The sequence below is a fragment of the Impatiens glandulifera genome, chromosome 2 (genome assembly GCF_907164915.1).
Source record: "Impatiens glandulifera chromosome 2, dImpGla2.1, whole genome shotgun sequence".
NCBI classification, from domain to species: Eukaryota; Viridiplantae; Streptophyta; class Magnoliopsida; order Ericales; family Balsaminaceae; genus Impatiens; species Impatiens glandulifera.
The window spans coordinates 19,602,441-19,625,592 of record NC_061863.1 but is presented as its reverse complement, the minus strand read 5'-3'; positions in this window follow the sequence as shown (position 1 = coordinate 19,625,592).

Genomic DNA, 23,152 nt, shown 5'->3' with positions numbered 1-23,152 from the left:
AAATTCCTAAGAACCCTAGTTTTCTTGCATCTCTCTCACTAAAACTCTCTGAAATATCATATCGATTCATATTCTGTCAAAATGGTGAAGAAAATCACGCTCGGTGACTGTACTTTGCAGGTGGACTTTCTATCTGTGTACACATTCGATCAGCCAGAGGTGGTGAAGATGTTCCAAACCCTAGAATATTCTGGGTTGAGGAAGTATATGGGCGGACCGTTCATCTTCTATGAAGATGAAGTTCGCGAGTTCTTCAAAACGTCGGTTATGGTGGATGATTCCATCGTAGCAACCGTCAATGGAAAGGAGATCTCATTCGACGAAGCAGTGTATGCGGAGTTCTTTGAACTCCCAACGGAGGGTCATCTGTTCGATTTGGTGCTCTCTTCTGAACTTATGGAGGAAATGAAGACTTCCTTCTCTGCTGATGGTTCCAAAATCCATGTTAATGGATATAAGAAGGTATTCAAGCCCCATTTTATTCTCCTGAACGACGTTGTGGTGAAGGCGCTGCAAGGGAAGTCCGGCTCGTTCAACCTTTATAGTCAAGACGGTTTTGACTATATGTGCGCTATCTCTAAAGGAATCCAAGTGAACTGGGGTGATACCCTGTTCCAGAATCTGTGTTACTCCATCTTCCATAGTATCAAGGAAAGCATCACCTATGCGGCTCAACTGAGCCATCTGTTGAAGTTCCTGGGGGTTCCTGTTGGTGAACCAGCGCAAATTAACTCTGCAAGAGTTTTTACCGCTTCTACGGTTGCCAGCACTCTGATCAGAGTGAAGAACAACCTAGAGTCTGCTTCTGGAGCCTCTAGTTTCCAGACTGGTGGAAGGCCTTCCACCCGATCAAAGCCATCTGCTTCTGTTGTGTCAACAGGGGCAAAGAGAACCAGAACCGTAAATGAATCGGAGGCCAGTTCCTCCAGCATGAAAAGTCCAATTCAGAAGGACATGGATTCTGTCGATTCAAGGGTGAAGCAAGGTCCAGGCGTACTTGCTGCAACCCCGATGACATCTGTATCTACTCCCTCAACCTTCCTAAGGAAACCTTCGAGGTCTTGTGCCTCAGAGGAGAAGAAGACAAAGGCGTCCGCGCGTCTAAATCTGCAAAGGTAACGTCTTCTAAGTATGTGGCTATTGTGCCAAAATTTGTTGTTCCCGAAGTGGAACAAGCCGAATCTGTCTTCTCTCCCTTGAGAGAATCTACTGAAGGACCTGTTGTTGAGTCAGCCGGTCCAATTGTTGAATCCATTAACAGGGTAGAATCCCCTGTTACTAAATCTGATCAGGTAGCCGCCGGTGCTACAGAGGCGTCCATACCAGAACAAGGTGTTGTTCCTACCCTTGCTGCTGGTGAACCCATCATTCCTGCTCCCAAGGATTCCTTGGTGGTTTGAAAAATCATTTGCAGAGAGCTTCCTGCTGAGCTCTGTCTGAAACCCCAATCCGCTTTCGAGTTGCTGCGAGCCAGGAAAGGGGCACAAGGAATTGTCATCGGTGAACCAAGACCTGTTCCAAAACCTGTAGAGGTTGTTAGAAAAGGTAAGTCTATTGTTCTTCAAGCCCCTATGAAGGTGTCTGAAGCAAGAGGAATTGTTGATCTCATTCTGGATCAAGTGAAGGTCATTTCTTCTGAGAAATTGGAGATCCATGATTCCTGGCGTTCTGAGAGGTTGTCCTCTAGCTATAATGGCTCTCTGTCCAATGCTACCATAACGAAAGAATGGAAGAAGAGAGTGGCAAACGAGAAGAAGGTCCTGAAGTGGGCAAGAACTTCAGATGTGGCTGAAGCTTTGAACAAAAGAGAGTTGGTGGAAGCTTGTATTCTTGGGAAAACTCTTTTCCCAATTTATGAAGCCAGAAAAGAAAACTTCAACCCTGACACAAAAGGAGCTATTGTTGAAGCCAAAGTGCTGAAAAAGTTGAATGATATCATGGAAGGGTATGTTTCTGCTGCTTCCAGATATATTCATGGCGCCGATTGCTCTGGCGCAGAACCTCTTAACGAAGAAGAAGCCATGGACATTTCAAATGCTGATGAATCAGATGCCGCTCTCCTGATCGAATTCGGAACCCTGTCTGCCGAAGAGAGACGCATTCAAGATCACCCGATTCAAGAGCTTCCTAATGAAGATGAAGCAATGGTGAATGTTCAAGAGCCTGAGAAAGCTCCTGTGACAAATGTTGAAGAAGTAATCATGGAAGGTGTAGCTGAGGAGGCTTCGAAAGCTCCTTCTGAAGAAAATGTGATTGTAACCCCTGTTGCGAGAACAGAGGGTGTTCAAGAAGAACTGGCCGAGGCAACTCAGCCAGAGACTGCAAGAACTGAGGGGGAACCCTCTAAGGAAAAAGGTGATGAAGAAGAAGGTTCCTCGTCTGAGGAGGAACAGGATGAGCAACCCAAGTTTGTTAAGATCGACTTATTTCCCAAAGGTGTTGTGGGAAGTGTTCACGAAAATATAACCAATCCCCGTCACTATGCTGGAAGTTTGCTCGAAAGATTCGAAAGGGCACAGAAAGAAGTTGACGATGAAGAGGCACAAGAGAAAGCTGTTAAGGATGCTGAAGTTCATCAGCCAGAGCAATCCTTGCAGGTTCATACAAACTTTGAGCCTATTCAAAGTATGGCTGCAGAATCTGAAGAAGTGTCTTCTCACGAAGGTCGATCAGCCTATTCAAAGTATGGCTGCAGAATCTGAAGAAGTAATATGTTAAGATCTATGAGGTCTATGCTTTCGACAATGCAGAAGACAATGTGCCAATCAATGATTTCCAAGGAAGAGGAAAGAGCGAATTTTGATAAAATGTTCAATATCCTATTTGAGTTGGATAAGACCCTGAAGTTGAACACCTATGAGACCCATGTCTCTAATGTGATGTTTGGAAAGTTTGAGCAAGAATGCTTCAGCCGTCAATCTGAACTATTCGACATTGAGAGGCACATCAATGACGAACGCCACAAGGAAACCTTAGATGAATTCGCGTTGGTAAAAAATCAGCTGGTGGAAATGCAGGGTTGCATGAACCGAAACGACAATGAACTACAAGCGTTTGCCGAGAACCTTGCCAGGAAATTTCAAGCCAAGGAAGATGCCTTACGTAATGATGAAAGTGCTCAACCTCAACCAGTTCAAGCGAAGTCTAGCAGGAGGAACGATGGCGTAGCAACCGGGACAAGATCCAGGCGGGCTATATACTCTGATGACAATCCTAGGCCAACCAAGAGAGGCGGTGGCCGAAGTGGCTATGAACGCGGTGGAAGATATGGTGGCGGCCGAGGTAGGCTGTCTAATATTGATCAAGGTGGACGTGGCAGTGTTGCTGAGCGAGGAGGTAGATCGAATGCAGGAGGTCGTGGCGGTCGCGGCTATCCTCACTTCATGAACATGCTTCCTGGATAAGAAATGAGTCCAACCGATCCTCGAGTAAAAAGGGAAGAACAATGATCTCTCTTCTTTTTACTCTGCTTAACTTTACTGAATATGGTTTTTGATACGTTTTTTCGAATACTGGTTATGTTGAATGGTTTATGTAAGTGAACAAGTTGGTTGTTTATTTATTGGATGAATGCATGTTGTATTATTTGTATGCAGGTTTGCAATTTCTTCATCAAAAAAGGGGGAAATTGTTGGGTCAAATTATTTTGACTAAGTGTTGAAATAATTTATCCCCTGATATTTTGATGATGAAATAAGTTTATAAGTTTTGATACAGGTGTATTAAGGCAAACATGTCTTTGGACTTGGATCTAATGAGGGACAAACATGTCTTTAGACTTGGTTCTAATGAGGGTCATTAGACCGATTTTGATCTCCATTCGCATTAAGTTAGACGCAAGTCTAATAAAATTAGACGCTCAGTTTAACTCAACGGAGTTTGACGGGGGCAGTCTAATAGACGCATGAATTAGACGTGAGTCTAATGAAATTAGACGTAAGTCTAATAGAATTAGACATACAGTCTAACTCATCGGAGTTAGACGTGTAAGTCTAATAGACGTGTAAAGAATTAGACGGGTAGTCTAATGAATACGCGGAATTAGACGTGAGTCTAATGGAATTAGACGTACAGTCTAACTCATCGAAGTTAGACGTGTAAGTCTAATAGACGTGTAAAGAATTAGACGGGTAGTCTAATGAATACACGGAATTAGACGTGAGTCTAATGGAATTAGACGTACAGTCTAACTCATCGGAGTTAGACGTGTAAGTCTAATAGACGTAAAGAATTAGACGGATGGTCTAATGAATACGCGGAATTAGACGTGGTAGTCTAACTTAGTGGAGTTAGACGTACCCGTCTAATGGTTATTATAATTAGACGGATTGTCTAATTATTGAAAGTTAGACGTAGGTCTAACTCCTTCAGATAAGTCTGAAGTAGAACCGGAATTAGACGTGGTAGTCTAACTCAGTGGAGTTAGACGTACCCGTCTAATGGTTATTATAATTAGACGGATTGTCTAATTATTGAAAGTTAGACGTGGGTCTAACTCCTTCAGATAAGTCTGAAGTAAAACCGGAATTAGACGTGGTAGTCTAACTCAGTGGAGTTAGACGTACCCGTCTAATGGTTATTATAATTAGACGGATTATCTAATTATTGAAAGTTAGACGTGGGTCTAACTCCTTCAGATAAGTCTGAAGTAGAACCGGAATTAGACGTGGTAGTCTAACTCAGTGGAGTTAGACGTGGTAGTCTAACTCAGTGGAGTTAGACGTGGGTCTAACTCCTTTAGATAAGTCTAAAGTAAAACGGGAATTAGATGTGGTAGTCTAACTTAGTGGAGTTAGACGTACCCGTCTAATGGTTATTGATATTAGACGCAAGTCTAAGTACATTAGACCAGGCGGTCTAATAGACGTTTTTCATCAGAAGGAGTTGACTTATTTCATTAGACTGATCCGTCTAACTGAAATACGTCTAATGCTCTGATTCAAGCAGTACGCTTGAATCTAGCATTTCTCCTACTCACGTGCTATAGCTGTACCCTACTTCTGCTCTACTTTCCTGTGAAGATTAGTACAACAGCTATATGCATCCAATCAAGGAATGACACGTAAGAGAATTTTCCTCACATTACCCATTTTGCAGGTATATCCCTGATGGAATATTCGGCGCACTACCAGTTCGGTACGGCCACGATCCTTGCTCTCAGAACATGCTGTGTACAATGGAGGCTTTCCAATGGAAGAGCGCCACGTATCATTCTTGAAGATTCGACCGTTAGCCTCTGATCAGTATTTAACCAATCCTTAGAGCAACGGACGACGTACCAATTTTACCGAACTACACGAGCAACCAAGCATTATGATTTTGCAGAGAGAGAGTCTACTCAATCATCTTGCTTACTGAACTCATTCTTGAATCTTCTTTCTCATTGTACTGTGTGTGAATCGAGAGAGAGAGTTAGAATCAAAAACACCATTAGCTGAGTGATATTCTACATCTTCTTGTAATTTAACAGAAAGTGTTCTGTTCAATAGTGAGCTAAATGTGTGTGTAAACTGTATTTGATTCTCATCATTTAGTGAATCCTTCCGGTGGTTGGAAGAAGGGGTGACGTAGGAGAGTTTCTCCGAACATCCATAAACAAACTGTTGTGTTCTTCTTTTTCTGTCATCTTTTCATATTTCGACTTGTGCTTCAAACCCAAGTAAACAATTCCGCCTTGAATCCGTTTCAAGTGTTTACACAAGTTTGCGTAGAATAGAAAGCGAATTAAATCCCTAAAAGGATTTCTTTCAAACCGTTTTTCATAAGCCTTCATTCTTAGCCAGACCCCCGTCTCTAACGATAAAGTCGATCATATCACATTGGAACGCAACCAGGAATCATTATGGATCAAATGGGTACACACACGATTTATGAAACATGAAACCAGTATATGGACGTGTAAAATCAATGAAGGTATGAGCTGTTCACTAAAAAAAATTCTTAAAATGAGAAGTGATATTGCAGACATTTACGACATTCGGCTAGGGGACAGGAAAGACACTCTGTTCTGGCACGATCCCTAGTTCGAAAACCAGTCAATCATTCACAAAGAGGAGTTCAAAAATACACGTATCAGAAGGGACTGCACAGTGGCGAAAATTAGAGACGTAAAAGACGGAGACTGGGACTCGCTTTTGAGAATAAATCCAGAAGGACATAGGATACTGGATCACATCAGTAACATACAACTCTGAGACAGACCCGATGTTCATGAATGGAATGCAGAAGACAATGGGAAGTTGGTCTCAAAGAGAATATGGGAAGTAATGCGAGAAAGCACAAAAAGTAGAATGGGCTCCTCTCGTATGGTCAACCAAGATCATTCTTCGACACCAGTTCATCATATGACTTGCCTTCTAGGAAAGACTCAGCACTCGTGACCGTATCAACAAGTATATGAGCATCCCGGACATAAATTGTCCTCTATTCAACGGAAGTGAAGAAACCATTGATCACCTATTTGGGAGTTGTAGTATAGCATTGGAAATTTGGGACAGATTTTCTAAATTCCTAGAGCTGCTTAGTTTCTCGAAGGAATGGAAAGAAATCAAAGAAGCATCACTACTCAAATCCAAAGGAAACAGAATCGCAACAAACGTATTCATGTGCGGCTTTGGAGAAGTAGTTTACAACATTTGGCAGGAACGTAATGCGAGAGTCTATGGAAGAACCTATAGAAGTGTTGAAGAATTATGGAGACATAGTCTCGGATTGTGGCACACTTGCGGGAACGTGGAGAAAAGTTCCAAGTATGGAGCAGAATTTGAATATCAGTAGGAATTGGAATTTTCCATTTACTAAAATCATTAGAAATGAAAACATTATAATCAGATATTCAGTCACATTTTTGCTTTTATTCAGAATGATACGACATCAAAATCATTCTAGGTCTGTCTAGAATTATCTCTTAAACTCGTGGTTTTTTTTTGAGAATTTTTAATGAAATTAGGCTAAGTCGTTTTTCCAAAAAAAAGGTATGGTCATCATATTGGACCGGGAAAATTTATTTTAATTTTAGGGTGTAATAATTGAGTGTCTACAAGATCCTAATGACTGGTGGAATTTAGGCAAGGACGCAAAAGAAAAGTATGAAAAAGATAAAGGAATGAGAGTTAATACAACGCGTAAGGAAACATATTATCATCTTGGATTCATGATGATTGACGCCTCTTGAGAGGCACACAGAAGCTGATTAAGGTAAAGGAAAAGAAATGGAGGCACCCCGGGCACAAAATGTCAATGATGACCTACTAGCACAATTAAAGAAGACTAATATGAGTGTATCCATTTGGGAGTTTGATAAGAAAAATTAAGTAAAGTTTTAATTTTTGGAACCGGCTAGAAAAACTAAACAATTGTTAACTTTCATGTGCAGGTGCAGATTAAATCGTATGAACCGGCTGGAGCCTCATGAACCGGTTGCTGAAACACTTCAAAGAAAATCAGTTCCAAGTGATCAAGTCAATATCAGAGGAACTGGTTTTACTCTCTCAGGTGACCGGCCAGCAAAGACAAAAGTTCACATTCCAGCCGGACTATATTATGTAAGAGACAAAACCGGTCACTTCAATCTGCAGAGATGACGTATGGTGACGAAATAGACGTGTCTCGAAGGAATAAAAGAAGATAAGATCCGATCGGAAGCATGCGAGGAAAGCAATGATGATTTACTGATCCGATGTTGACAACTGGAAGGTGCATGCCTGACACGTGTCCAAATCTGCAAACCGGCAACGTCACATTGTCCTGAAGAATCCTTGCATGCTTGCCAAGTGTTGAGGAAAGTGAAACGTGCAAGTAACCTTCCTGCACCGGCGTGATGATGATCAACCAATCTCACGGTGAGAGAAGAAAATGACCGTTGGGATCTCATCTACTATAAAAGGAAGATGAAGCGTCCTCATTAAGTGTGAATCATATCCATCTGAGAAAAGCGATAAGTTACAAAAATCTTAGAGAGATAAACTCTTACGATCCAAAACTGGTGTGTCATAAACCGGAATCTTTCTGTGTGTTGTGTTGTGTTATTGTATTACATCAAGAGTGAGTTGGTGTAACCGGCGAGTAGCGAGTTGGGCTCGACCGGCATTGTAATTATTGTAACTTTGAAAGTTAGTGGAGATCCTTCTTATAACCTGAGAAGAAGGGGTGACGTAGGAGGGTTTGCTCCGAACATCCATAAAAAATCTTGTCTCGTGTCATTTCCTTCATTTCGTTGCTTATTCACTTAACCTAACCAAAATCAATTTTACTCCGAAAACCGGTCCACTCATATCTTTAAAACCGACTCCTTCTAAACATCATCTAAGTCGCATACGTTACTTCAGACTGAAACAGACATTTCCGCCCTTGAACCCGGTTCAAGAGTCTGTGACAGTTTGTGTAGTGCTGAGAACGGTTATAGTCTCTAACCGGACTATCATCAAAGTGTTGTGTGTGTTATAAGAGGCCACCCTTCCCGAAACCGGAAACACCCCGGTCCTCCAAGGGCGTCCCCGATCCTAACAAGTGGCATCAGAGCGAGGTTCTTAGCACTCAAGCAACCGAAGAAGATGGGAAGCATGACCCACAGCGACAATCCACCAATGCTAAACAGTAAAGCGTTTAGCAGTTGGAAGAAACAAATGTATTTACATCTGATCACGTTAGATGATGAAATGAGCCGAGTCCTGAAAGAAGGACCGATCAAGATCAACAAGGAGTTAGACCAATGGACAAATGAATATCGAAGACGGAGTAACCTGGACAACCATTGCATGAGGCACATCTACAAGGCTATAGATGATAACAACTTGAACAAGATATCAGACTGCGATAGTGCAAAGGAAGCCTGGGAAACGATCATTCAGATCCATGAAGGAAACGAAAGAACAAAGGAGAACAAAATCTTGGTGGCTACACAGAAATATGAAAACATCAGGATGAAACCGGGGGAAAACATGAAGGAATTCAGTAACCGGTTCACCAGTGTGGTCAACGAGCTTTAAACACTCGGAAAGAAGTATGACAACCGAGAAGTAATCATCAAAGCCTTAAGATCACTGCCGAGCCTTGGGATATCAAGACCATGGTGATGAGGGAATCAAGCACTCTCGGGCAGATGAAGTTGCATGATGTGTTTGAGGATCTAAAAGCCTACGAGTTCGAGATCAAGTCTCGGATCGAAGATAAAGCATCCACATCAACCGCAACAAGAGATTTGGTTACATCGGTGGAACCGGCGGTCCAAGTATCAACCGTTCCGACTCCAGTCAAAAGCGCTGATCAGATTAGTGAAGATGTGATGGCAATGCTAGCTCAGAAATTTGGGAGATTCATGAAGAAGAGCCAACCACCATCTAACAACGATTTTAATTATAATTATGTAGATAAATCAAATAAAAGATGCTATAATTGTGACGGTTTTGGACATTTCAGGTCAGAATGTAGAAAACCAAGGAGAGACGACAGAAAACCAGAAAGAAACTATTAAGGCAACAACTATCAAGGCAACCGGTACCAGGGAAACAACTACCAAGGGAACAACTACCTGAGAAATGATAACCAAGGGAACAACTACCGGAGAAATGATAACCAACGGAACGACTACCGAATAAACGATAATCAGCATGCTGACGAAGGGAAGGAGATTCAGAAGGCACTCATCGCATCCGACGGTGGAAGCGAGTGGGCGTACTCCGACAACGAAGACAATGAAGAAAGAGTAACCTGTTTCATGGCAAACGACGAAGAGGTATTTGATTTCTCTTCTGACGAGTTTACTAAAGAAGATTTGATTTCTGCACTCAACGAAATGGTAGCTGAGTTCAGAAACATATCTGCATACATACCGACTCCGGTAGAATCTAAAACCGTAAAGTCAAATAGTATCACTGTTAAAACATGTGAACCCGCAATGTATGAACCGGATGAACTATTCTTAGATAATGAGAAGACAGTTCAACCGGTAACTGAAACCGATGAACGAGCATTTATGTTACGGCTGCGTGGGAGAGATCTCGTCAAGCTGTAAAACAAATGTGTAATTATAAAAGGCATCCTAAATGTAGGTTCAGTATCGGTTACGAACCAAATAAACAAAATGAATCAAAACAATCTAACGGGATGAAACTCACGAAAGACAATCTTCCATTCATAAGATTTGTCAAGAGTTCAACAACCAAAAATGACTTAAAACCGGAAGAAGAACTTAAGTATGTAAGTCCGACTGAATCGGAAAACTGGCTTCATCCTGAGAGAAGGAAAGCCAACCGGAAACCAAACAAAACAAACAGATCTCGATCTAATAGAAATTCATCACAACATAAGGCGCTCTTAAGCAACAGTCAAGAAATTAAGCCAAACATTATAAGAACAGATACCGGGAAAGTGATCTGACTCATTCAAGTCTGGATTCCAAAGGGACTAATCAACCATTGACCCAACTGAATGTGGGTACCAAAAAGGTGTAAATAATTTTCTTTTGCAGGTTAGGAGAAGCAATCGGCTAAAGAACTCAGAATGGTATCTGGACAGTGGATGCTCAAGACATATGACCGGCAACGAAGAGCTACTAACCGACATCAAGTATGAAACCGGAGCAATCATAACATTCGGTGACAACTCGAAAGGTAAAACCGTGGGCAAGGGTAAGATTGTCCATGGTAACCTATATATAAATAATGTATTACTGGTAGAAGAACTGCGCTTTAATTTGTTAAGTATAAGTCAAATGTGTGGTGTGGGCTATAAAGTTAAATTTCATAAAAATGCATGTTTAGTTAAGAATCAGCAAAATGATATCCTTTTAACCGGTAATCGAATGGGAAATATTTACAAAGTTAATTGGAAAACTGATTTTGAAAAACCTGTGTGCATTATAGCCGGAAATGATCCAAACTTGCTTTGGCATAAACGGCTAAACCATTTGAATTTCAAAAAAATTAACTTCATATGTTCCAAAGAACTAGTTCACGGTTTTCCAAATGTTAAGTTTTCAAAAGACAAAGTATGTGCTGCATGTCAAATGGGCAAACAAATAAAGTCATCTTTTAAAAGTAAAGGAAACTATCAATCTGAACGATGTTTAGAACTTTTGCATATGGATTTATTTGGTCCGGTTAAAGTAACTAGTTTAGGAGGCATGCATTATACAATGGTAGTTATCGATGACTACTCTAAATTTACTTGGGTAACATTTTTAGCTTCTAAAAACCAAGCAACTCCAAACCTGATCAAACTGATTTTAAGAATACAAAATGAAAAATCTATTCGAGTAAACAAAATCAGAAGTGATAGAGGAACTGAGTTTATAAACAGCAATTTAACAACTTTTCTTGATGATTCTGGTATTAGACACGAGTTGTCTAGTGCCAGAACTCCTCAAAAAAACGGCCTGGCTGAGAGAAGAAACCGAACTCTCAAGGAAGCCGCAAGGTCAATGATAGCTGATTCGGGCATTGCTCAAAAGTTTTGGGCTGAAGCTATCAACACCGCATGCTACACACAAAACCGATCTTTAGTAACTAAACGCTTTTCCAAAACTCCTTTTGAAATATACTATGATCGAATTCCAAGTATACAGTATTTTGGAATTTTTGGTAGCAAGTGTTTTGTTCACAACAACGGCAAGAATTACTTGACCGCTTTTGATGCTAAATCCGATGAGGGAATAATGTTGGGATATTCAGTTGTGAGTAAAACCTACAGAATATACAATACTAGGACTTTAACAGTTGAAGAAACCGCTCACGTTGTTTTCGATGAATCGGTTGAACGAAACACTGCATTACCCTTCGATCTTCACAACAGAATGGAAAACTTCAATATCTGTTCTGATGATGAAGATGAGGTTCCGGTTTTTAGACGATTTGTCAAGGACCAAGCGGTTGATGTTGAACCTCAGCCTGTTCAAGCTGCTTTACCGCAGAAAGTTGACTCTTCAGCTTCTACTGAAGAAATCGGTCGGTCTGACTCTGTTCAACCTACCGATCAGTCTAACCTTGATCAGCCAACCGAAAACTTGATAGACACGTCTCGGATAAACCTCAGAAGGAACAAAAATCATCCTCTTGAACTAGTAATAGGTAACATATCCTCACCCGTCCGAACTAGGCAACAAAATTTGGAACACTATGAAAACTCAGCTTTCATATCACAAATTGAGCCGAAAAAGGTGGATGAAGCATTGTCAGATCCCGATTGGATACTAGCAGTGCAAGAGGAATTAAACGAGTTTGAGAGAAATAAAGTCTGGTACCTAGTCCCTAGACCGAAAATAAACCGGTTATAGGAACACGATGGGTATTCAGAAATAAACTCAATGAAGACGGTTTAGTTACGGGGAACAAAGCCCGGTTAGTGGCTCAAGGCTATAAACAGGAAGAAGGTATTGATTTTGAAGAATCATTTGCCCCTGTAGCTAGACTTGAGGCCATTAGAATATTTTTAGCATATACAGCTTTTAAAAATTTCAAAGTTTTTCAAATGGATGTTAAAAGTGCTTTTCTAAACGGTAAAGTAAATGAAGAGGTATATGTTAATCAACCTCCAGGTTTCAAAAATCCAGAACACGAAAACCATGTTTACCGGCTGAACAAAGCCCTTTACGGTTTGAAACAAGCTCCAAGAGCTAGGTACGACACATTAACACATTTTTTATTTGATCACAAATTCACAATAGGTTCAGTTGACAAAACACTTTTTAAATTTGAAAGAAAGGAACAAATATTACTCGTTCAAATTTATGTCGATGATATTATTTTCGGATCAACCGATCCAAAGTTATGTGATAAGTTTTCAAAGATGATGACTGATAGATTTCAAATGAGTATGATGGGAGAATTGAGTTTCTTCCTAGGACTTCAGGTTAAGCAGATTGAAGTCGGAACCTTCATAAGCCAACCGAAGTAAACATCCGAACTATTGAAGAAATTTGGAATGGATACATGCGCCGAAGCGGCTACACCAATAAGTCCTTCTGTGAAGTTAGACAAAGATGAGGATGGTCAAGCCGTTGACATCACAGCATATCGAGGAACGATTGGATCATTGCTTTATCTAACAGCCAGCCGACCTGACATTTTGTTTGCGGTTGGGGTATGCGGAAGATTCCAAGCCAATCCAAAGCAATCACATTATACTACGGCCAAAAGAATTTTAAAATATCTAAAGGGAACTCAAGAAGTGGGACTTTGGTATCCGAAAGACTCAAGCTTCAACCTCATAAGCTACTCAGACGCTGATTACGCAGGATGCAAGATCGATAGAAAGAGTACAAGTGGAACCTGCCAGTTCCTATGTGACCGGTTAGTTACCTGGAGCAACAAGAAACAGACCTCAGTTGCAACATCAACCGCAGAGGCAGAGTACATAGCAGCCGGAAGCTGCTGTGCACAACTCCTCTGGATCCAACAACAACTAAGGGATTTCGGCGTAGAAGCCAAGGAATCTCCAATATTCTGTGACAACACCAGCGCTATAGCGATTACATACAATCCAGTGTTGCACTCAAGAACAAAGCATATTGATATAAGACACCATTTCATCCGGGAGCATGTTCAGGAGAAACACATCCGGTTGGAATACGTCTCGACCGAGCAACAAGTAGCGGACATCTTCACAAAACCGCTACAGGAAGCTAAGTTTTCTCACTTTAGAAATATTCTGGGAAATACTGATGTTAAGCAACTTATATCATGATTATGCATGCATACTGCTTACATACGTAACACTGAAAAACCGGGATATGTGTTCAGGGAGAAGCTCTCGCTTCTCAAACCATATTCAAATAGGCCATTGACAATTCAAGAATACTAACCGGGAGGAAGTCTCCGGTTATGCCTGATTACTTCATAACTTCAAAATCACATGTATATACTTACTATACGGTTGAAATGACGAGGTTGAAGTGGATATACTCAATCCAAAGTTGAACAAATGTTGACGTGACTCAACATTTCTTCACAATCGGAACAAAATATCCAACTAAAACCGGTCATGGAAAACCGCTTAGTACAAATGCACTCTGGTTCTGATGAAATGAACTTTTCCAGTTAATCTGGGATAACTAACTGAGTTTTTTTGCATAACTTGAAAAATGAAGCCTGTAATAAATAAAAACAGTCTACCGCAATCGAGATGACGACATGTGTCCATCATCAAGAGAGGGAGACTCACATCTTGTCAACAGATTTTTTTTGTCATCATGAATATCTTGGTAATAATTAGTTTTGCTTTGGAAATAAACATTATACACTTCAACAAGTTAAAGCCTATTAACTAAATGATGACATCATCGAGCATGCTTAACCTACTAAACTAGCCGAACCCCTGGCTATATAAACCACCCTTAAACCTTCACAAATCTTCACAAAATCACTATTCACAAAAACAGTCTTGAGCTTAAAACTCTCTCAAGAACATGAACTCCAACTCTCTAGCAAAGAAAATTCTATTGGCTGATTTCAACTCAATCTACCAATACGAAGATCATGAAGTTAGAGAAATGTTCTTAGCCGTTGAAAGAAGCGGGCTAAGAGGGTTTCTCGAAAACAGATTCATTCTCGACTACCTAGTAGTCGAAGAATTCTTCCAAACCACAAAGTAAGTGCATCGAGACATAATCGTTGCACAAGTTTACGGTCAGTCATTTCTATTCAGCGAGACGAATTTCGCTGAATACTGCGGTTTACCCACTAAAGGGGTAACCGATTTAACCTACTCTCCGGTGACCATGGAAGAAATGTGTCATCGGTTCTCCAACTCTGACATCCCGGTTAGACCCTAGGGTGCTAAAAGCCAACTCTCTCACAAGTACCAGCTTCTTTGTGAGATTCTAGGAAAGTCCATCTTGGGCAGAGAGAAAAGCTATTACTACACCCAAAGGCTTTTCGAGATGATGATCGCTGTTACGGTTGGGACACCGGTTAACTGGTCCTGGATCATCTTCAGCAACCTGAAGAAGATGCTCCTTTCAAACAAAACCGGCTACGCTCCTCAGCTGAGCGGTTTTTGTGCCAGTCTGGACATTCACTCCGGACCCTTCGTAACCCTCCATCCAAAGCATGTGCTCACCAAGGAGAGAGTACAATAGCTGATCGACCGATGGGAAGCAGCTAAGGCAAAGAGGAATCAAGCGGCCGAGTCATCAAATGTTTAGCCTATCTATCCTTCTTTTTCCTTTTTCTTTCTTCCCAAAACCGGTAATTTTGTTGTACTACCGGTTTGGTACCCGAATTAATGAAGATTATTTCCTTCCATTTAAGTCTAAAATCATAAATGTTCAACATTTAATGCGCCGTATCAAATCGAATCAAATTACTCTTGAAAATAGAAATCTCCACTTTCCAAGAAGCATGCCTGATCCGATTTGACCAGACATGCCCTTATTCTCTTGATACTTTACAAAACATTTATGACCAGTCATAAACGGTCAGATTTTTCAAAAATATCCTCATTTAATGAATCCAACCGTTCAAGCTATAAAAAGGGAGTCAATCCCCCATCTTCAAAATACGTCTTCTTCATTCCTCTCTCTAAAGCTTGAAAGATCAAAAACTCCCTTCGACTTCTCTTACTCATTCCTCAAAATGTCTGTTGAGCTGAGAAACACTCTCATCGTCAACTTCGAAGACGTAAAAGATAGTCGATATCAGGACTTCATCTTCCAACCGCTCATAGAATCGGGGCTTCAGGGATTCCTTGAAGGCTCAGACACCATCCTCGTAGAGGAAGTGTGCGAGTTCTTCAACAATGGGCATATTCTAGACGATGGTAGCATCCGCACCATCATTGACGGAGAATTTCTTCGGCTTACCGAAGATCAATTTGCCACCTTCTTCCACCTTCCAATCGAAGGTTTCCCTGACTTTCCAACGCCATTCTTTCCGGCTAAGGAAGACTTCACCAAGATCTTCTCTTCTTCCATCGTACCGGTCAAAGAACACGGGAAGAAAGAAAGATTGGCTCCTCACTACCAAGTCTTGCACGATTTGGTTCAACGGTCTATCATGGGCCGAATGCCAAACCAGAACTACAGCCGGGAGGCGTTCAACATCATGATAGCCATCATCCGCAAATCTTCAATCAACTGGACAACCTACCTCTTCAACAACTTGAAGCTGCTCATAACCGCTTCAAGGTGAAGGACCGGTTTTGCCCCTCAAATCACTCGACTTCTGAAAGCTCAGCGCAGCGACCTTGACCCAGGTGTTCCTGTCGGACCGGCCAACACCATGACTCTATCCATGCTAGATAGGTGGATATCGAGGATTGAAGAACGGGCACCCAACAACACCATGGACAATTGGTATGACAGAATGGTGGAAGGGGATTGGATCGAAATAGTCTGAGTTGTTTGTTTCTCTCTCCGGTTTTTGGTCATTTTGTTGTACGACCAAAACCGCTTAATGTCATCTCTCAGACTTATCTATAAAATTTTCTAATGTTAAAGTCTCCGGTTTTCTTTCCATATCTTTCTGTCCGGTTCTAAGTTTTCCATATCTTTCCATAACTTCCGGTTAACAACGCTTCCAGTAAACCGGAATCTCAAAGCAAAATGAAAATTTTGAAAAACTTACCGCCCACAGTTTTACCGCACAAAATTTATCTCCCATTGTTTTCTCCGCATTTACTGCCGAAAGTTACTGCAGTAACTTTTGGAGGGAAAATTGGCGCCAAAACTCTATCAAATGACGGTTCATCTTCCAACCGCTCGAAACCGTTCTCCTATATAAGTTCAGATCAGTTCACTTTCAACATACGCTTTCTCTCTCTAAAACTCTCAAATCTTCAAAAGCTTTCTAACTTTCGATCATCACTGTTCTTCATCTTTCTTCACAAATCTACCATGGCTCTAAATAAAGCACCCTTTCAATGGATGTTGCAGGTCGATTTCAATGACATCGACGAAAACGCTGGGGATAAACACAAGGTTGTGCTTCAATCTTTAAGAGATTCGGGGTTGGAAGCGTTCCTATCTGGTCCGTTCGTCGTGTATCCGACGGCGGTTATGGAGTTTCTGGCGACGGCGACTTTGACGAAGAGGAAAGTCTCCGCCACCGTCAACGGCAAGGAAGTTCTTATCACGGAGGAGTTGTTCTCTGAAGCCCTCAGTTTGCCTAACACCGGCTTGGACTTCAAAACCGACCTAACCGATGCAGAGTCTAATGCGGTCCGATTGGTGATATCGGCTAAAGAACAGGAACTGGTGATTCACTCAAGCCGGAAGAACAAACTGAAACCGGAGTTCAAGTGGCTGCTGAACATCATCTCTCGTTCGATTCAGGGAAGAGGAGGTAACTTCGATAACCTGACCAAACTTAAGCTTAAGATGATGATGGCTATTGTCCGCGGTGACAAGATAGACTGGGGAGCCGTAATCTTCGAAGAATTCTGTGAAATGGTGATTCAGAAGGACGGCCGGGTTCAGGCCTTCGCAATGCAGATCGTCAAAATTCTCAAGTTCCTTAAGTTGGAACTTGGTGAAGGTGAACCGCTCCCACCAAACAACATTCTCAACTCAGAGTCAATGAGTGAGAAGACCGATAAAGCGGTTAAGCCGAAGTCTTCCAGAACGAAGTCTTCAAAAGGGACCAGTTCTTTCGCTCCGGCTGAAGAAAGTTCAAAACAAGAAAAACCGAAGAGGAAGGCGGTTCAAGCCGAAGCCTCACAAGAGAAGAAGGGGAGGAAGAAGTCTTCCGCAAATAAGAGCTCCAGCAAGCCGGCTGACTTCGAGAAAACCCTTTCCTCGGACAAATCACCGAAGAGAACCGGAGACGTCTTCCAACCCATTCCCATCAACACCGTTCGCCCCATCTCTGTTGACTCTCAATCACCAAGGCAAACCGAACCTTCGGGGAGCCACAAAACCGAGTCAGCATCAAAGGAGGAAGCAGAGGTAAGTATTAACTCTGAAAACTCCAAATCACCAAGTAAGAAGATCGATGAGGTAATAGCCGACGTAGGCTTAAATACTTCGGAAATCATTGTGGACGTAGTCCAAAATATTGCTAGGGAAACCGAAGACGATGTGTCAAGTTGTCTTAAGTCAGCTGATCAGGGTGAGATACCCGATCAAAGTGAAATCCAACCGGTCGAAGAAACGGCCAAAACCGCGAACATCACCCCTCTAGCTCAGGAGGGTAATATTGAAGAACAGGAACCATCCGGTTCCATAGGAAACAAGTCTGCCCCAAAAGATACAACGACCCAATCGGCCCAAGATGGGCCATCTGCTTCAACAATTCCACCTGAAGGGCTAGTTCAGGTTGACAAGGGAAAAGGTGTTCTACAAACCGGCTCCCAACCCGAAATCATAACCGAAGGCAAGGTCACTTTCTCCGCGGAAGAAGAGGAGGATATGTTCGATAGACTCATCTGGGACATGAACCGTGATGCCAGTAATCTCATATCACCATACCTTCTGTGGGTACAGCTTCGTTGTAAGACAAAGCTGTCAGATATGATCCCAGGAATGAGCGGTAACGAAGAATGGGAAAAACTTGTATAATTGGAAGAAACAGCCCTCAAGCTGGCAAACACCAACCTCGTCCAACCCCCATTCAGCAAAACCGAAGTGATTCTCGAATACGCTCGGTTACAAGCAGTAAAAGACGCATTGAAGGAAGTAGAAGGAGCAGCGTTAACTCCGATTGAAGTAAGAATGACTGAACGGTTTCATCCAGTACGGGAAAAGATCCTTAAAAATCTTGACCGGCTCGATGCACAATGGAGAAACCAATGCAGGCACCAATTAATCAATGTCGACCTATATCAAAGCAAACCCTTCTTTGCTGCCGGGGAGACATCCAGGACAGCAGAAAACCGGGGAAGTGATCCTCCTCAAAAGGATAAGGCTCCGGAACTTGAGCAGGTAAAGCAGGCGGTGATCGAAACACTTGAGTCATGTCTTGGGAACTACAGCACTACAACCGACGAGAAAATTGCAACGGATGAAGCCAACCTATCGAACACAATCCGGGGAACCGTTCAAACCGAAATGGCCAACACCGTTCAAACCTCAATCAAATCCATGATAGATGAAGTTGTGCAAACCTCCGTCAAATCTTTGATCGCAGAATCCATTCAAACTGCAACCGCTCCCTTAGTCGATATGCTGCAGGCCATGGCTGTTCAAATTGGGGAGTTGTCTAAAATCCAAGTAAGCAAGACTCTAGAGCAAATAAATTCTGACGCCGAAACCGCAAAGAAACTACAAGACGAAGAAAGGGAACGGTCAAGGAAAGAACTTGAGGAGAAAGATCATGAGCTTGCCCAGAAATGTAATGAGGAAGAACAGGCAGCTATCCAGGAATCCATACCGGCCCAACCCTCGCACGCCATGAAGACAAGAAACAAGGGCAAGAGGAAAGCGGTTGAAGAGGTGATGAAGCGAGCAGAGCAAAACAGTCAAAGAGTGACTGAACCAGTCGGGCTGAACGTGCAACCTCTTGATGAAGAAGAAGAAGAGGACCTCGAAGAACTTAACTGGCGTAAGAAGAAAGCGGTCGAAACCTAAACTTCAACCCCAAGCTCCAGATCGATCGTTGCTCAAACACCTCGACCACCAAAACCAGCCTGTACCGGTTTTGGATTCGGAAAAAGAACTCCCGGCATCTCAAGTGTGTGGACCGGACTGCAAATTGACGCTGCAAGAAGAGCCAGGGAATGGAAGGAAAGGGAAGAGGAAGAACTAAGGTGACTGGAAAAAGAACTTAAAAAGGGGGGACCATCCAAGCCTTAGTCTACTTTTACTTCCTTAAGAACAATTTATGTTTTATTTGGTTTCAGAACTCAGTTGCTTTATTTTTGGATTTATCAGTATTTACACATCTTTTGAAAAACTCAAACACATGTTTTTGAAAATTTTCTTAAAAACAGAAAATACTCAAAAAGGGAGATATTACTAAAACAAAACTTTTCAAACCGGCCATACATTACAAGTTTTGAATATTTATTCTAAATAATCAAAAAGGGAGAAATTGATAAGAAAAATTAAGAAAGTTAATTTTCAAACCGGCCATACATTACAAGTTTTGAATATTTATTCTAAATAATCAAAAAGGGAGAAATTCATAAGAAAAATTAAGTAAAGTTAATTTTTGGAACCGGCTAGAAAAACTAAACAATTGTTAACTTTCATGTGCAGGTGCAGATTAAATCGTATGAACCGGCTGGAGCCTCATGAACCGGTTGCTGAAACACTTCAAAGAAAATCAGTTCCAAGTGATCAAGTCAAGATTAGATGAACCGGTTTTTACTCTCTCAGGTGACCGGCCAGCAAAGACAAAAGTTCACATTCCAGCCGGACTATATTATGTAAGAGACAAAACCGGTCACTTCAATCTGCAGAGATGACGTATGGTGACGAAATAGACGTGTCTCAAAGGAATAAAAGAAGATAAGATCCGATCGGAAGTATGCGAGGAAAGCAATGATGATTTACTGATCCAATGTTGACAACCGGAAGGTGCATGCCTGACACGTGTCCAAATCTACAAACCGGCAACGTCACATTGTCCTGAAGAATCCTTGCATGCTTGCCAAGTGTTGAGGAAGGTGAAACGTGCAAGTAACCTTCCTGCACCGGCGTGATGATGATCAACCAATCCCACGGTGAGAGAAGAAAATGACCGTTGGGATCTCATCTACTATAAAAGGAAGATGAAGCGTCCTCATTAAGTGTGAATCATATCCATCTGAGAAAAGCGATAAGTTACAAAAATTTTAGAGAGATAAACTCTTACGATCCAAAACCGGTGTGTCATAAACCGGAAGCTTTCTGTGTGTTGTTGTGCTGTGTTATTGTATTACATCAAGAGTGAGTTGGTGTAACCGGCGAGTAGCGAGTTGGGCTCGACCGGCATTGTAATTATTGTAACTTTGAAAGTTAGTGGAGATTCTTCTCATAACCTGAGAAGAAGGGGTGACGTAAGAGGGTTTGCTCCGAACATCCATAAAAAATCTTGTCTCGTGTCATTTCCTTCATTTCGTTGCTTATTCACTTAACCTAACCAAAATCAATCTTACTCCGAAAACCGGTCCACTCATATCTTTAAAACCGACTCCTTCTAAACATCATCTAAGTCGCATACGTTGCTTCAGATTGAAACAGACATTTCCACCCTTGAACCCGGTTCAAGAGTCTGTGACAGTTTGTGTAGTGCTGAGAACGGTTATAGTCTCTAACCGGACTATCACCAAAGTGTTGTGTGTGTTGTAAGAGGCCACCCTTCCCGAAACCGGAAACACTTCGGTCCTCCAAGGGCGTCCCCGATCCTAATAGAGTTACTCATGTATTATGTTAAATATTGTCAGGAAATCCTAACAAAATAATTGCGGGAAACATTTCAGTTAGTATATCGCCAAAATATTTGGTAAGCATGGTTTATGGAATTGTAGTAGAGCTAAAGATGTCTTTCGATGACTCAAATTTTCTTACATATGGAGCCAGACACTCTAAGGCTTTGTATATCTCACTATAAATGGAGGGTAAGATCGCCTCAATGTCCTAGATTGTTAATTGTCGGTTCTGAATATTTGTCTTTGGAGGACACAATAAAATCTTGGGGTACATAGAGAAAACGTGGTTTCGTCTGACTTGTGTGTGCTTGGCTTCGACAACATGAGAAAAAAAGTCATGGGAAGTTTTAAAACATCATTGCAAGTTGCAAAAGTATCATCTAAAATCAATTTAATGGTGATCATTATACATCAATCATATAACATCATTTTGGAACGACTATGGTTGGCATCAAGTAAAGGCAATAACATCCACATTATACCAAAAGGTTCGGTTTATATAAGAAAGAAATATAATCACAATCAATGGTGAGTCTTATGTTACAAGTGGTGCAAACATGGCCCTATGCGACTTCTCAGGAAATTTATCTTAAGAATTTGGTAATTGGTACAATAATAGAGCCATGCATTCCGGATTTGGTACCTATGACAAGAAATGTAAATTGTTAGGGTATGAGCTACGAGTTGACCTGGCTTAATGAGGAAAGAATAGGTAAACTAGTTGGTTCTTATATTCCTATCCCGCCCACTTTTAATGGAAAGTTCGTAAAAGAGGGAGAAAATTTTCCCTACTTCAAATTTCCTAAACCATTCATTCATTTAGTTTCAAAATGCATAATTCCATGTTTTGAGATCTTTTCTAATTGCCTTATTAATCCAATCCTTTTTTCTGATGTAATTAAGGTAACTTGATGATTGATAGTATATACTTGATGGGGGTGCACAAGCTCTTCCACGAAACTGGAGCATGAATTGTTATTGAAGCCGGTGAGCAATCAAGACTTTCTAGACCACAGTCCGGAGAATTTTGGCCAAAATAATTAATCAACATGAAGTCCAACTCCGAGAAGACTACTGACAGTGATGAAGATGACCCCTACCTCATGAAGAAATCACTAGGTGTTATGAGCTCGAGAAAATACGATATGAATAATATAGACGTAAAAGAGATTATTTCAAAAAAGTTAACTAGAAAAACCTACTCACCCGTTGTTTTAATTTCCAAGAATAATATCTTGTTTGATGTTTTGAACAACATTATAATAATGAAAAAGTAATTTTTAATTGCACATATTTCAATGAAATATTCGAGTCAGAAATGACTTATGACATGAAATACTATTTGGAAAAATAAGATGAGACATTACGACCGAGAAAACAATTGAAATCAATCTAAACACATAGGAGAATCCTTAGATATTTTTAATTGGACAAACCTTAAATGATCAAGAATGGAAAGACATTATCCCACTTTTAACAACAAATAAGATGTTTGTGCTTGATTATATAAAGACATGTCTGTGATCAATCTATAGGTCATTCAACACCACATACCTCTCTACGAAGACGCTGAGTCGATAAAGTAGAAGCTCTGGAGAATGTGGGTTGATAACGTGAAGAAGGTTAAAGAGGAAGTCCAGAAGTAGCTCGAAGTAGGATTTCTTAAGGTCATAAACTATTCATAATGGGTTGTCAACGTGGTTTTGGTTGCGCAGAAGGATGGAAAAATCTGAGTATGTGCCGACTATTGAGACCTTAAAAAGGTTAGTCCCTAGGATAGTATTTGCTACCACACATCTAGGACCATACATCAGGGCGTCAACTACTTTCGTTCATGGATGGTTCTTCAGGTATAACCATGTTCAGATGG